Genomic DNA, 13,968 nt, shown 5'->3' with positions numbered 1-13,968 from the left:
CTCTATTTTCCTCGTACCAAACAGACCTTAAGACATTTTCATATTTGGAAAAAAATAGCTTGCAAGCTACTTTAAGAACAAAATTTTGAATTTGAAAACTAACGACATATATTCACATCCGAAACCATTTGACTATAGAAACAATATAATAATTAGGAGTCTTAAAAAGTACTTAGATATAAACACCAAGCATCCACTTGCTATGCAAAACCACTAAACTCGTATCCTTTCCAGTTATTCGAAAGGATAATAAAGAGAGAAAAATACCCACTTGAAATTAAAATCCCCTGAGAGGAATTAACAACAGATAAATTTCTGAAAAAATGAGTTAACAACAGACAAAGTAAGAATTTATATTTGAAATATGAATGCCTTATTTACAATTGAGATTCTTAAATATGCAATTGTTTAAATTATGAGTACTTGAAATTCATTTTACAAAACATTAGAGACCTAGATGTCGTTAATTCTATTTCACGGGACCTAATTGTCATTCACCTAAATCCAAACCACATCAAGACACAAGGAGTACATGATATTTAAGAGAGAACGAAATCCCATAATACCAAGTTTCAAATTCATATTACATTATACTACCTTCATACTTGGCAGACTTAACTATAATATGTTTCTTATAAACAGATCTAGAGTTAGAAATGTTCCAACATCAGAAACCAAAAGATACGAGGTGGGCCCCACTTGTCAAGTGAAATCCCCGATTTGTCCCTTAAAGCTGCTGAAGCTGATATGATTAGTTTGATGGGTGATTGAGAGGTTGAAAGCCATGTTGAAGAGTTGCCTTCCAAACTTTGTCAGTATTGAGCATTGCATATCCACATTCATGTTCACTCCATCCTTCTAAAGCATGCACTATTCCAGCTATTCGCCATGTGCTCATTACCCTTCTTGGGAACCAGTTCTGCAAAGCATTTTAAAAAATAAAAACAAAATCAAAAACTTTTATTAGTATGCATACTAGCCCATATACATCTCATATTGGACTCTTTGTAATGCATGGGACCCACACTATCTTGCTACTTCTGAAAAAGGGTTGATACTATCGTTAATCCTTTCAATTTGATTGAAATTTTGATTTAAATTAATGAAATTTCAAATCATGATTTTTAGTCCCTAAAGTTTATTGGACTAGTTTAATGGTGTTAACTTTTAGCTAATGTCGTTAAGCATAACTACCAAAAACAAAAATTCATTGAAAGTACATGGACCAAAATCAAAATTCATTAAAAATATAAGAAACAAATGAATTTTGGTTTTAGTCTCTATACAAGCACCAGAATCAAAATTCTACCAGACAGTAAGGATACCAAATAATAATATATGCCCTTTGAAAAATAATTAAAGAGGAGGAGATCAGTGAACAAACCTCACATGAATCAACATTCTCAAGGGACAAAGGAGTTAGCATGGCTGGAGTGCAGTGGTATGAGCAATCCTTGCGATATTTGATTGGTGGGAGTTGTGAGTATGGAATGAAGGTTGTTCCTTTTGGTGCTTTTTGTTGTTCTTCTTCACTCAATCCATCTCCCACTAGCCATATCTATCCATGCGAAAAAGCCAAAAAATAAACAGAAGAAGAAGGAGAAAAAATAACAAATTAAATTTAACAATATTTTCATTTCGTCCAGAAATCAAATAGAATGTGATAATAGACTATATATATATTTATTTATTTATGTAACATTCCTATTCAAATTTTGGATTTAGTATAGTTGGTAACTTTTTTATCTAATCGGAAATATTTTTACTATTATTTTGACCTGTCACTACTTATTGTCATGTCAATTCAGACCCTAACTTAACTTCAAAGAGAAAATTATTAGTGACAAGATTAATGAAAATTAAACTCATGATGGTAACTTTTCTATCTAATCCGAAATATTTTTACTATTATTTTGACCTGTCACTACTTATTGTTATGTCAATTCAGACCCTAACTTAACTTCAAAGCGAAAATTATTAGTGACAAGATTAATGAAATTAAACTCATGAATACAATAAATCCATGGGCATGTGATTAATCACTGATTTGTAGTTGTCTCTCCAAGAGATTATTAATTCAAACAGAAGATGAAACTGAGAGGGTTCGTTGTATTAATTATTACCTTTTGAGAATAACTTTTAGAGATAACCAAATTACTTCCACATATGTTGTTGAATGAGTTTTTCAGCTTCATGTGCTCCTCCTCATGCACAGTAGCTACCTGAAATACACAAGGAGCAAAGTTTGAAGATAATCAAGTTCAAAAAAGGAAAAGATAAGATAAATTTTATTTGTAATTTTTTTTCAGTTCAATTCCTCAATTGAGAGACTTATTTGATTTAGATGGCTTGAATTTTAAATTTTTATTTTGATCTAAACTATCATTTTTGTAAAATATTCAGTGACAAGATTGCTTTGATCGTAAATTCTGTTTCCTTAAAAACCAAAAAAAATGTTAAAAGTTGAAACATATACAATCCAAATTAAATCTTAAAAATCGAAAGATAAACAACTTAATTATAACAGGATATATTGTTTAATTGAAAGTGTTTAACTTGATATCATCAGTGTTCATGATCTAAAACTTTAAGATACTCTCTCTTGCCCTAAATTTAGAAGTTAGATAATTAATTTGCAAAAATTAACAAAATTAGTTAAATTAATTATTTGAAACAATGTATATTGGTTTTCTTAAAGTATTTCATTTAATCATTTACACTGAAAACTACTCCCTTGATAAAAAATACTCCTTAATATATACGATCAATAGGGGGAGTTTAAAATATATATATATATATATATAAATTTGGGAAGCAAAATAAGTTTAGATCTTACACTTAGGATCAAAGCAAACTCCCACTATTATCTATTAGATTTAGGACTGAAGAAAAATAGTGAAGAAACTGACCTGAATACCCCTTTGGCACAGATTAAAGGCAAGGGCAGAAGCAACTTTGGTGAGTTTGCCTCTAAGTAGGACTTGAATTGTTGCCTTCGGAATATTGTGAAGAAGCACAGCAACAGCCAGACTGCTTCCATCAACCACCGTAACATTTAGCTTTGGATGCTTCTTTAGATAAAGTCCTCCATATGTGTTTAGCTCTTCTTCTTGATTCATTAAACCCAAACTTATCACTTTTGTTCCTTTCCTATCTGCTTCCACTATTGCCTCCTCTATCACTTTGTTTATAGCCACTTTTTGCCATTGCATTAAGTACTGTAAGTTCATGAATGAAATCATTTTCAACATATATATGTATATGTGTGTGTGTGTTTGATATATAAATGCAAATAAATCAACTAATTAATTAAGAGTGATAAATTTGAGTGAAATGAATATATGATAACCCTTAAGAAAGGTGAATTCTAGACTTGATGAGACCACTTCCTCCTATTTAGGACAGTGTGAGTTAGTTAGTAGTACTCCTCCGGTCCTAGATATAGGACATATTTTGTAGTATAAATTATACTACAAAATAGGTCCTATATGTAGGACCGGAGAAGTATTAATTATTAAATATCAAATAATTATTTTCTTAAAAAACATAATGGAAATAAACATACAACCTTAAATTTCTAGACCCTACAACTTTAATTTGTGAATAAGTGAAAAATATGCAATTTATTCAAAATGCTGCTCCTTATTTAAGACGATGGATTTAGACTGAATTAGTTGGTTATGTTAGATAACATATAATTTTTCCCAAAAAACTAATGAAAATAATCATACTCCTCCGTCTTTAATATAAGACCCATTTAACTAATTTGATTAGATTAAGGAAGTTAGGTAAGTTAGTTAATTATAAGAAAAGTGACATATTTTTTCTAAAACACCATAATCATCTTTCTTAATACCCCTCGCCCTCTTCTACTTGATTATCGTTGAAGGAATATCTATAGGGGTAATTTAGAGAAAATTGATAAATATGAGAAATAGGTCTTATATTTAGGACCAAAACCAATACAAGAATTGGGTCCTATATTAAGGAACGGAGGAGTACTATGTTAAATTTCAACCATATTTCCTCCAACCCTAATTATAGAGCAAAGTTAACTAACTTTAGTGTTGTTAAAAAGTGATAGTTAATATCCTTACACTTATAAAAATAAATGTGTGGCTTTCCAATTCTGCTCTCCATTAATTAAAATTAATGACCATCACAATAAAATGCTATCCAAATTTATATATCAACAATTTGTTGTAATTAAGGAGGGGTGAGATTTAAAAAAAATTAACTACCACATTTTTACCCTATATTTAAGACCAAATAGGACTTTAAATCTTCTTTCTATAATTAAGATGAAAGGGAGTTTTTCTTCAGCATTTGAATAAGCGAAAAATATGCATTTTGTTCAAAACATTAAGCATAAACTTCACAACACTTGTTTAAAGAATGAAAATAACACACACACACACTCTCTCTCTCTCTCTCTCTCTCTCTCTCACACACACACACACACACAAATTAAAACACGATTGAAATTAAATTTGGGAGCTTACTTGAATGGTGTACTTGGGGAGGACCCAAGTTTGAAGCTTGAGTCTATCAAAACGATTTCTCTCCACTGTGAAGGTACGACCGTAGACCCAAGTGAAGATCATGGACCACAACGTTAGAGGCCACATTATCTTTAGATACCACTTTGATGTGTGAGGTTGTGAGGCCAAATATGCAAATCCAAGTCGAAGATGATACACAGATTCAGGAGTTGTGAGATGTGTTAGGTGCACAACATCTGGGCATTCTTCTTTCCTCTTAAGTGCACTTTCATGTAATTCATCTGTTGATTTGTCCACAGTTCCATATATGTAATCATATAATGGCATAAACAGAGAGTAGTTCGTCCTGAACTGTGTGTGGTGCAAAGAGTGAAACCTGTTTGGAAAAAACACACAAATTAAATAATGCATAATTGTTGGTGCAAATTTGTGTTTGATAATTAAGGTATAATATCAGAGTTTTTTTATTTTTCTTTTTGAAAAAATAGACTTGTAGCTAATTATGTATGGCAAATTAAGCAGCTATCCGTTGAAGGGGGAAAAAGAAATGGGACAAACATTTACTGAACGTCAAAAGAGAGAGAGAGAGAAAAAGAGCTACTTATTATTCATTAATCATTGACAAAAATATTTATTAAACGAATATATGCCTCATAATTCTCCCAATTTATTATGATAGGTCAACTGATTTGTCAGGTTGCGTTTTTGTTTTCCTTTTTTTCTGATTTGTCTTTCATGTGTCCCAACCAAGTTGGCAATTTTTGACATTTTCTCACACAGACATCACCCGGAGAGGGGGACCGGAAATGATGTTAGTGTATTCCAAAAATTAAGGAGTGATATGGGAAAACAAAAGGTAAAGCAGATATATATCCATAAATTACATAAAGTTGTGGTGTCAATAAACTTATAACATAATGGTGTGTGTGTGTAAGCTCTTTGTAAGTGGAAAATAATGAGTTCAATCTTATTTATAATTTCATATCTTTTATGACTGTTTCTTTAATTTAAAAAAATTTAAACTACATAATAAAGTCACAGTGCTAAAAAAAAAAAAAAAAAAGCGGCCAGTAACCTTAAATTTGGTATATCATATAATTGGAGCTTTAAAATCAAAACCTAATTATTAATTCGAATATATATATCTTTTTAATTACAGAGATACACATTAACAGCATGTGATTATAAACGGGATTGAACGCATGATTATATATATTGGAAGTAGCATTAATATTCACAAAAAACTGTGAGTTTGAGGCAGCATGAAATGTGAATGCATGAAATAAGTATATATAGTTAATAATGGGATGGATTAGTTATAAGAAGACTTACGTTGGGGTGTACATGAGATATTTGAGAGGAGGAAAGACGCGAAAGAGGAAGGTGGGAACGAGCTCGAAGTTGCAGTGACCCATATTGTTCATGAAGTCAATGAAAGTCAAATAACCGGCCAACGCTGCCACCGATGCCGTTCCGGTCACCACCACCGTCATCATTGGTATGGCGAACAACAGGAAATACGATATGTGCTCCGCAAATGGGTGGATCACGGCTGTACTCCGCCGTACGTATATCATCAACCCGACAAAAACCCGCCATCAATATATATATATATATATATATCAATATAGACAAAAAAAATTACCATAAAATAAAATTGTGTAATTCCCATTTCTAATTTCTATATATTTTTCCATAAAGTGTGTTCATGAAGATTTCTACATGTGAACGAGAATTTCAGTGTGTAGTATATACTCCCTTCGTCTCACCACTTTGTGACTCCTATCTAGTAAGTTACTTTTGGTTAATTCTCACAGTTAAATAATTAAATCTGTATTAAATTGATTTTTTTTTGAGTTTATCCTTATTAAAATTTTCTCTCTATATATTCACAAGTCATTCCCACCTCTCTCTCTCTTCTCTCTTTCTAACAAGAATTAAAGAAGAGTAAAATTAAAAAAATTATTTATAACAATGGTAGAAAAAGGTGGAATAACAATAGTGGAGAAAATGACATAATTTACGTGATTGGTATTGAATTCTACTCCACCGATTCTTAATATAAAACCTATTTAACTAATTTGATTAGATTAAGAAAGTTGGGTAAATTAGTTATTTATAAACAATATGACATATTTTTCCTAAAACACCATAATCATCTTTCTTAATATCCTTCCTCTTTCTTCTATTTGATTATAGTTGAGGGAGTATCCATAGGGGTAATTTAGAAAAAAATTAATAAATATGATAAATATGTTTTATATTTAAGATAAAAATCAATTCAACAATTAGGTCTTATATTAAGAAACGAAGGAATACTACAAATATGAATAGTCTCATTAATATTCACATATAAAAGCAGGTTTTGGAGTTTTTTATTACTTTGGTATATTTTATTACAAATATGGTTTACCTCATTAATATAATATTCACAAAAGCATGTTGTAGTTTTTGTACTTCGAATTTTCAAGTAATACTTGTCATATTAATTCTTTCATTTCTCTTTTAAATTCACCTTGCACCGAAATAATACTCTATTGATTTTCTTCCACCGTGCTAGAAGGACCATGATATTAATGAAGTGTGCGCGCGCGCACCAGGATATTCATCTGTCAGCGGTTATTTTCTTTAACTTTTTTTTAAAATTTTTACTCAGCCTTTTTCAATATACATATAAAATATATATATATATATATATATATATATATATAAAATCACTTGCACGCATCTGCCACTTGATGTTTGTTTCAGGAGAGAATTTACATTAAAATTAAAATTGGAATTTGCACACCCACTCAAACGGTTCACATACATCTCGAACCCCAAAAATAACAAAGACAAATGCATGTAGCATTCTGCCTCACTGGCACAGAGCATTAAAAACTCACATGGATCCAGGAGCCTCAATTTCTCACATATATTTAAGGGATTTTGGAATACCTAATATCTTAAAATATCTTAAAATATTTTGTGGCAGATTCAATATTTTAAAATATTTTTTCAAATATATCTAATATTTTGAAATATTTTTTGCTACATCTAGCATATTAAAATATTTTTTTAGATGTATCTATCACTGCAAAAAATTTTTTGATGCACTTATAACCAAAGCAAAAAAATACTTCATGATACTTGATGTATCTGAACAAATATTTTGGAGTATTGAATGCATTTTAAACATATATTGAATTAAGAAAATAAAATGTACATATTATAAATTGAAGTTCTTGTAGTAGCTAGCCCACAATTATGTGTCCAGTATTTGAATCTTTTCTCTGATCTTAAAAATAATGGGCCCCAATAAATAATTTTGTCGCTAACTAACATGCGGCCTCTTGAGAATTACTCCAATGTACTTTCTCTAGTTTTTAAACATAGGAGCAAATTGTTATACTTGTTTTAATTTATTTTTAAATATAATATCTTAATTTATTCTATTTCTCAAATTTAAAATATTTTCATCAAACTATTCCTACGAAATGTACATAGTAAGAGAGTTTTCAAGGAAGGTACATAGTTCCAATGCAAATAATGATTGAACAGAGCCTTTTGATATTTACAATACTTTTTTTTATAAATAACTAATTTAAATAATTTTTTTATTTTTTTAAATTAATAACCTAACTTTTATGCTAATGATTGGATATGCCCAGAACGGACATATATGTGTGTGTGCGTGTGCACGCGCGCATAACAAAGACAGAAAATATCAAATTAATTGAAGAGATGAGATAAATTAAAGAAACTCACAGGTGATGGGCTCAGTGACAATGGAAGAATGATGGTGAGAATGGTACCGAGAATAGAGGAAATGATGATGAAGAGCTCTGTGAAGCCAATAATAAAGAAACTCCACTGGACCAGCATGTAATAATATTGTGATCACCACGCCATCTGTTCTCCATAAAGGTATCTGAGATGCTCCTTTCATGGTTTGGTTTGCCAAATAAAATAATATTCCACCAAATAATATTTGGTCATCCCTGCATGCAAATTAATTAATTAAATCAATAATCTCCAAATGTTTTAATTAAATAACTAGTATATTTATATGTTTTGAGGGATGAATATAGTTTAGATGGATAACTGTGCATGCTGCTCAAGTGAATTAATTTTAATGCATAACAAGAAATTCCACCTATTCTAATGCAAGAACAAAAAGGGAAAACCATATCATAGGTACCTCTACTTTCTCTCAATTTTTAATTTGGTACTTATGTGTTTTTTCCTCTTAATTAAATGTTTAATTTTATTTTTTTTAGCAACATTAGTTCTTATAACTTTGTTCTATTGGCATTTTTAGTCTCTACATAAGGATTAATGATGTTAATTGAGCAAAATTAAAGATTTAGTTAAGAATAAAAAACACATAGGTACCAAATTGAAAACTAAAAAAAATACAGGTAACTCCAATATGATTTTCCCAAACAAAAATATACACACACTTGTATTATTATTATAAGGACAATATAATATTTATCATTATGTCAAACTCTAGTCACACTTTGATATATGTGTTCAATCTTTTATATGAGTTTAGCACTAGATGATGATACTTGACATGGTTATAAGGAACTTGATATAAGGAAGTGTTTGGATAAAAACAAAACCATGGTTTCAGAAGTGCTTTTACGGATTACGAAGTAAATATGTGGAGGAGGTTACCTCATTTTGCGGAAAAGTACTTCTGAAACCACGGTTTCAGAGCATCCAAACAGGCCCTAAGTTTATTTTTCTTATTAGACAAATTGTAAATAATATAATAGTGTTATAAATTATTCATTTATACCAATGAGAATGCTACTAAAAATACCTTCATCCACGTTAGGAGAGTTATGAAACTTATTTGGTACAGTGCAAGTAGGTGAAACTATTAACTACTCAGTAAAAAGTACAACATTGCTAATTAAGAAGCTGAGCGAATTATTTAAGACCCGCTAAAATATCCAAAGGTTCCATGTCAGTGAGTAGTCCTCCTTCCCTGTAAAGGCCTCAGTAATACTAATAATTATGCCGACTATGTACGGAATATGGAAGCACGGTAATAAAAGTAGCAGTAGTATGATTCAGTTCAACCGCTTTATCTTGTCTTCAACACGTGTCTTTAATTGATTTTAGATAAAAAGGGTGTTTGGAAAGTGTGAAGTGTTTTCACGTAAATCCAAACGAAATTTTTTAATATTAATAATTTAATTTAAAATTAACGATATTTATTTTTAGTTAATATAGTTAAAAATTTTTACTTGAAATGCAAAGATACAAATTGGTTCACTTGCGTAACTTGATTCATGTGGTGGAAGGAGAGAGACTTTGGTTATCCCTCCTATTTAAATTGGACCTATCTCCACATGTCTCTCACTCTCTCTCACTCCACGTATATTTTCATGCACTTGCACCTATAGATGGTCCCTTCTACACAGATGGATTTGCCCCTCAGCCTATTATGCTGCTTCTTCCTTTTTCTTTTCTTTTTCAATTCAAAGGTGGTACTTTTTTTTTTTTTTTGACCAGCCATTCAAAGGTGGTAGTGGTACTAACCAAAGCATATAGGAGATTCGAATTCACAACCTTTTATTTATAAAAATAACTTAGGTGCTACTAAAACCACGAGGCACGTTACCATTGGCAGCTGGCTATATCTATATTTATTCAGTTTGTGTTAAACTCATTTTCTATATTATATAAGGAAACAAATTTCGATACTCATCATATTCATGAACACCCTAAACTCATTAGACCTGAATCGTTTTATTTTATTTGGATAGTTTGGATTTGATTTTGTTTATTTTATTTGTTTAAAATAATTATTTTTAGGTATAGAATCTAAAATAGAAAGAGTCTCTTAACTATCATTCTTTCAAAAAATAGTTTTTTCTATTTAAAATTAATTAATTAAAAAATTTTAAATCTAGACGTTCTTATTAAATATTGATGGTCTGATGAGCTTAGCGTGCTCATTAAGTTGATGAGCACTAAAACTGGTTCCATATTACTACCTCCGATCCGTAATATAAGACCTCATTTGACTTTTATTTTGGTTCTAAATAAGACCCTAATCCATTTTATCTCTTATATTTATCTATTTTTTTCAAAGATAGTCCTTCTAATAATGGTAATTCTAGCCAATAAATTTGATTAGCAGGGATATTTTAGAAAAGACAACACATATTATACGAATAACTAACTGACTTATTTTCTTAATCTACTTAAATTAGTCAATTAACTCTTATATTTAGGATTGGAGGTAGTATAAGATAGCTCCAACTAATTACCATAATTAAAAAGCCAAGGTTAAAGTCATTAAATTATTAAAATAGAAAATAAATTTTATCCTTATTTAATTTGATTTATATTTTGTAGTAGGGGAATGATATAATGCTAAATTCTATGCTAGTAGGTAATGCAATTGCACTAGTACTGTAAACTATTATGCTTATGATATAAGTTAAAGATGAAAGTGAAGCTAATCTAACCAGTCTCTTTCGCGATCAACTTGATCGAACTCAATGGCTTTATCAACAATCCTGGAGTTTCCTTTTGCAGTTCGATAACGAGAGAGAGTGATCCAAATCTGATTGTGAAGCATCCGCCATAGCAACAGAGGAAGAATCAGAAAGTTTGCTAAGTCCCTTTCACTTTCCTCCTTCACCATCCAACTATATGTGCTCTGAATCGCCATGGTGCCAATATCACATACTGCCAAAAAAAAATTTCAACTCAGAGATGATATATATGCATGTGTGTGTGTGTGTGAACCAATCACATAAAGACACAATCTGCTTTCTTCAACACAAAAAAATCTTAATAATGCCATGGCCCTTTCGTGGTGTATTTTGAGGGGTAGGAGAGAGAGAGAGAGAGAGAGAGCTGCAATTTTTTTTTTTTTTGCTTTCGCATCCGATGTTTGTCCTGGCCAACCCTTCAGGGACGGACCAACCCATTTGGATCTATCCAATTACAAACCAAACTAATCCGGATCGCTAATTGTAGGTACCTCGAAGGGTGGGATAACTGGCCAGGAATTTTAATACTTTCTATGCCCAAGCAGGGATCGAACCCCCACCAATTATTCTTCCTGAAGTTAGAAATGCAAAGAAGTACTGATATTTTATACTTTATAAAACACCACTGATGTACCCCATCTGGTATTTAATATAAGATCCAATTTTGTAATACAAATATATTAAATATACACTACAAAATGGATTTAATATAATTTGAAATATGAGTTCTTAGATACTGCATAGTTTGTTGAAGACATATGTCTGTGCGTGCGTGCATGTGTTTAGATTGTATAAATGAGGAGACGGTGTGAAAAATTGACAGATGAGTGTAAACTATACGATGAAACAGCTCCCTAATTAAGTTGAAAGAACAATAAATAAAATAATAGCAAATTTCTTAACACAAACATCTCTATTATTAGTGCCCTTGCTCTTTGGTGTTTCTCTCATGTTTGCATGGTAAATGAATAGAAATATATTTACATACTTGGAGGGGTGTGTGCGTTGTGTGCGTTGTGTGTGAGAGAGAGAGAGAGATATATATATATATAGAGTGAGAGAGAATGTGTGTGAGAGAGAGGAAGAAGAAGAAGCTAAGAGAATGGGATAAGGTTGAAACTAACCTTAAAGCTTCCAAGAGGCTTCCATGGCCAATCAGTGAGGATTCCAGGTCTTGAAGCCATAGTTTTTGTGTCCGTCTATGACTAGGCTTTGCTGAATCAAAAGGCAAGAGAGACACCTATATATACACACAAACAAACACACACACTCTTAGGAAGGACTTGCTTTCCTTGAGACACTTGGTGCCTGGCTAACAATTAATATACACAACTACTAACAACAAATTCATCAGATGAAGCCAGGCCAATAATTAACTCGTACGTTTTGAAATTAAAATAGATTATTTTTTTTTTTATCACCGATATTTAATAACAATAAATCACTCTTCAATATATTTCAGATCAAGCTAACCCTTTTATCGCAAAGAAGGAAAAAAACATCATATGATTTATATATATTAGCTAAAAAAGATCAATAGATTTATATTATATATATATATATATATATATATAACCAAACACACAACTCACTGATAAAGTGCTACATAATAGAATCCAAAGTATGTCACATGTGAAAAATTTATTGAGAGAGCTTTAATTTACGGTTCTTCCAGCCGTATGGTCTATAAATCTTTTAATATATTATTATTTATTTTAATTCTTTTTCTATTTTTTTTTAATAGTATAAGTAATACTTCGCATCTATAGAATTATTTTAACTTGCGTTTTTATTCTATTTTTTCCGTATTATTGAACAGTATATATATCTAGAAATATAAAAAAGACACTACCAAAAAGTCACTTAATTAGTTATCTCTGAGATTTTCTATATTCACGTAATGACCCCACATTACGTTACTATTATTAATGAAATACAAACCACAATTTTGGGTTTCTCATTTATTGGTCTCATAAAAGAACGCGTCGGCATGGGTTGGCATGCAATTACATGTTTGCATGTGGCCAATGTGGGTCAGTCATTTAATTTAGTTGAGTAGGAGATGGAATATTTTATTCGTTGAATGTGTTAAACATTAAATATTAATCATATTAAAATAATTCTACATTACTAATAGGATTAGATCTAGTAAAAAGAACTAATTTTTCTAATATGATGAACCAAGATTTAAATTTTTGTTGAAGAAGTGTTTTAAGAAAAAATTAATTCAGCATTTGAACTTCACCCCCTATTTATATTGATAACTTTACTTTTTACTTGGTTGTTTTCAAATCCACGTAAAAAAGTACATTTTTATAAACTGCAAAAGTAGTATTATAGTTGTTGGCAGAAAAAATAGTAATATAATAATTGAGGGCTTCATCCATATTTACACTGTAGTGTGGTTCATTATCTTTGAAAGATCAAAATCAGTGAAAAGAATTTTTATAATCAAAATATTAATTTGTTCTTAAAGTTATTGCCGATTATATTTATCGAAACGATTCTTTTACTGAAAATTAGTTTATATCGCTTTACTTTATTATCCAAAATTTTATAATATTTTGCATATATTTACAGCTGTATTTTTTACCCATGTCTTGATTATATTTGTTGAGCGCAATTCTTATTCGTATTATATTCTCGGAGAACATGTACTTTTCTCAACTACTATATTTAAGTTCAAAAGACAGGAAAGCAGTCCAAAAATATTTTAAACAGACAGGGATATAAATTATTAAACGATACGTTCATGTTCAACCTCGTACTTTTTTGAGATTTTAATTGAGTCCCCATCGAGCTTCTTAATTATGTCCCTATATAATAATATAACTTTTTTATTATTAACAAAAAGCCCTTTTTACACTTTTTAGCCTTTATACAAGTCCTTATGTTTAGGTTTTGTCATGTCTTTGTCATATGTTGAGCTTTTAATAATTCGGTACAAGTAAATTTAAATTGCT

At 30.5% G+C, this 13,968-nt stretch overlaps 1 pseudogene; it reads right to left on the bottom strand.

Moving 5' to 3' along the window:
* Positions 1-682: 682 nt before the first annotated feature.
* On the bottom strand, positions 683-12,189 carry LOC114739526 (very-long-chain aldehyde decarbonylase CER1-like; annotated as a pseudogene).
* Between the last annotated feature and the right edge of the window lie 1,779 nt (positions 12,190-13,968).

This window comes from Neltuma alba, unplaced genomic scaffold (genome assembly GCF_004799145.2).
Source record: "Neltuma alba isolate B1F8T4 unplaced genomic scaffold, ASM479914v2 tig00000468_pilon, whole genome shotgun sequence".
Classification (NCBI taxonomy): Eukaryota; Viridiplantae; Streptophyta; class Magnoliopsida; order Fabales; family Fabaceae; genus Neltuma; species Neltuma alba.
The sequence above is the reverse complement of the archived record's forward strand: the minus strand, read 5'-3'. Positions and strand labels throughout refer to the sequence as shown.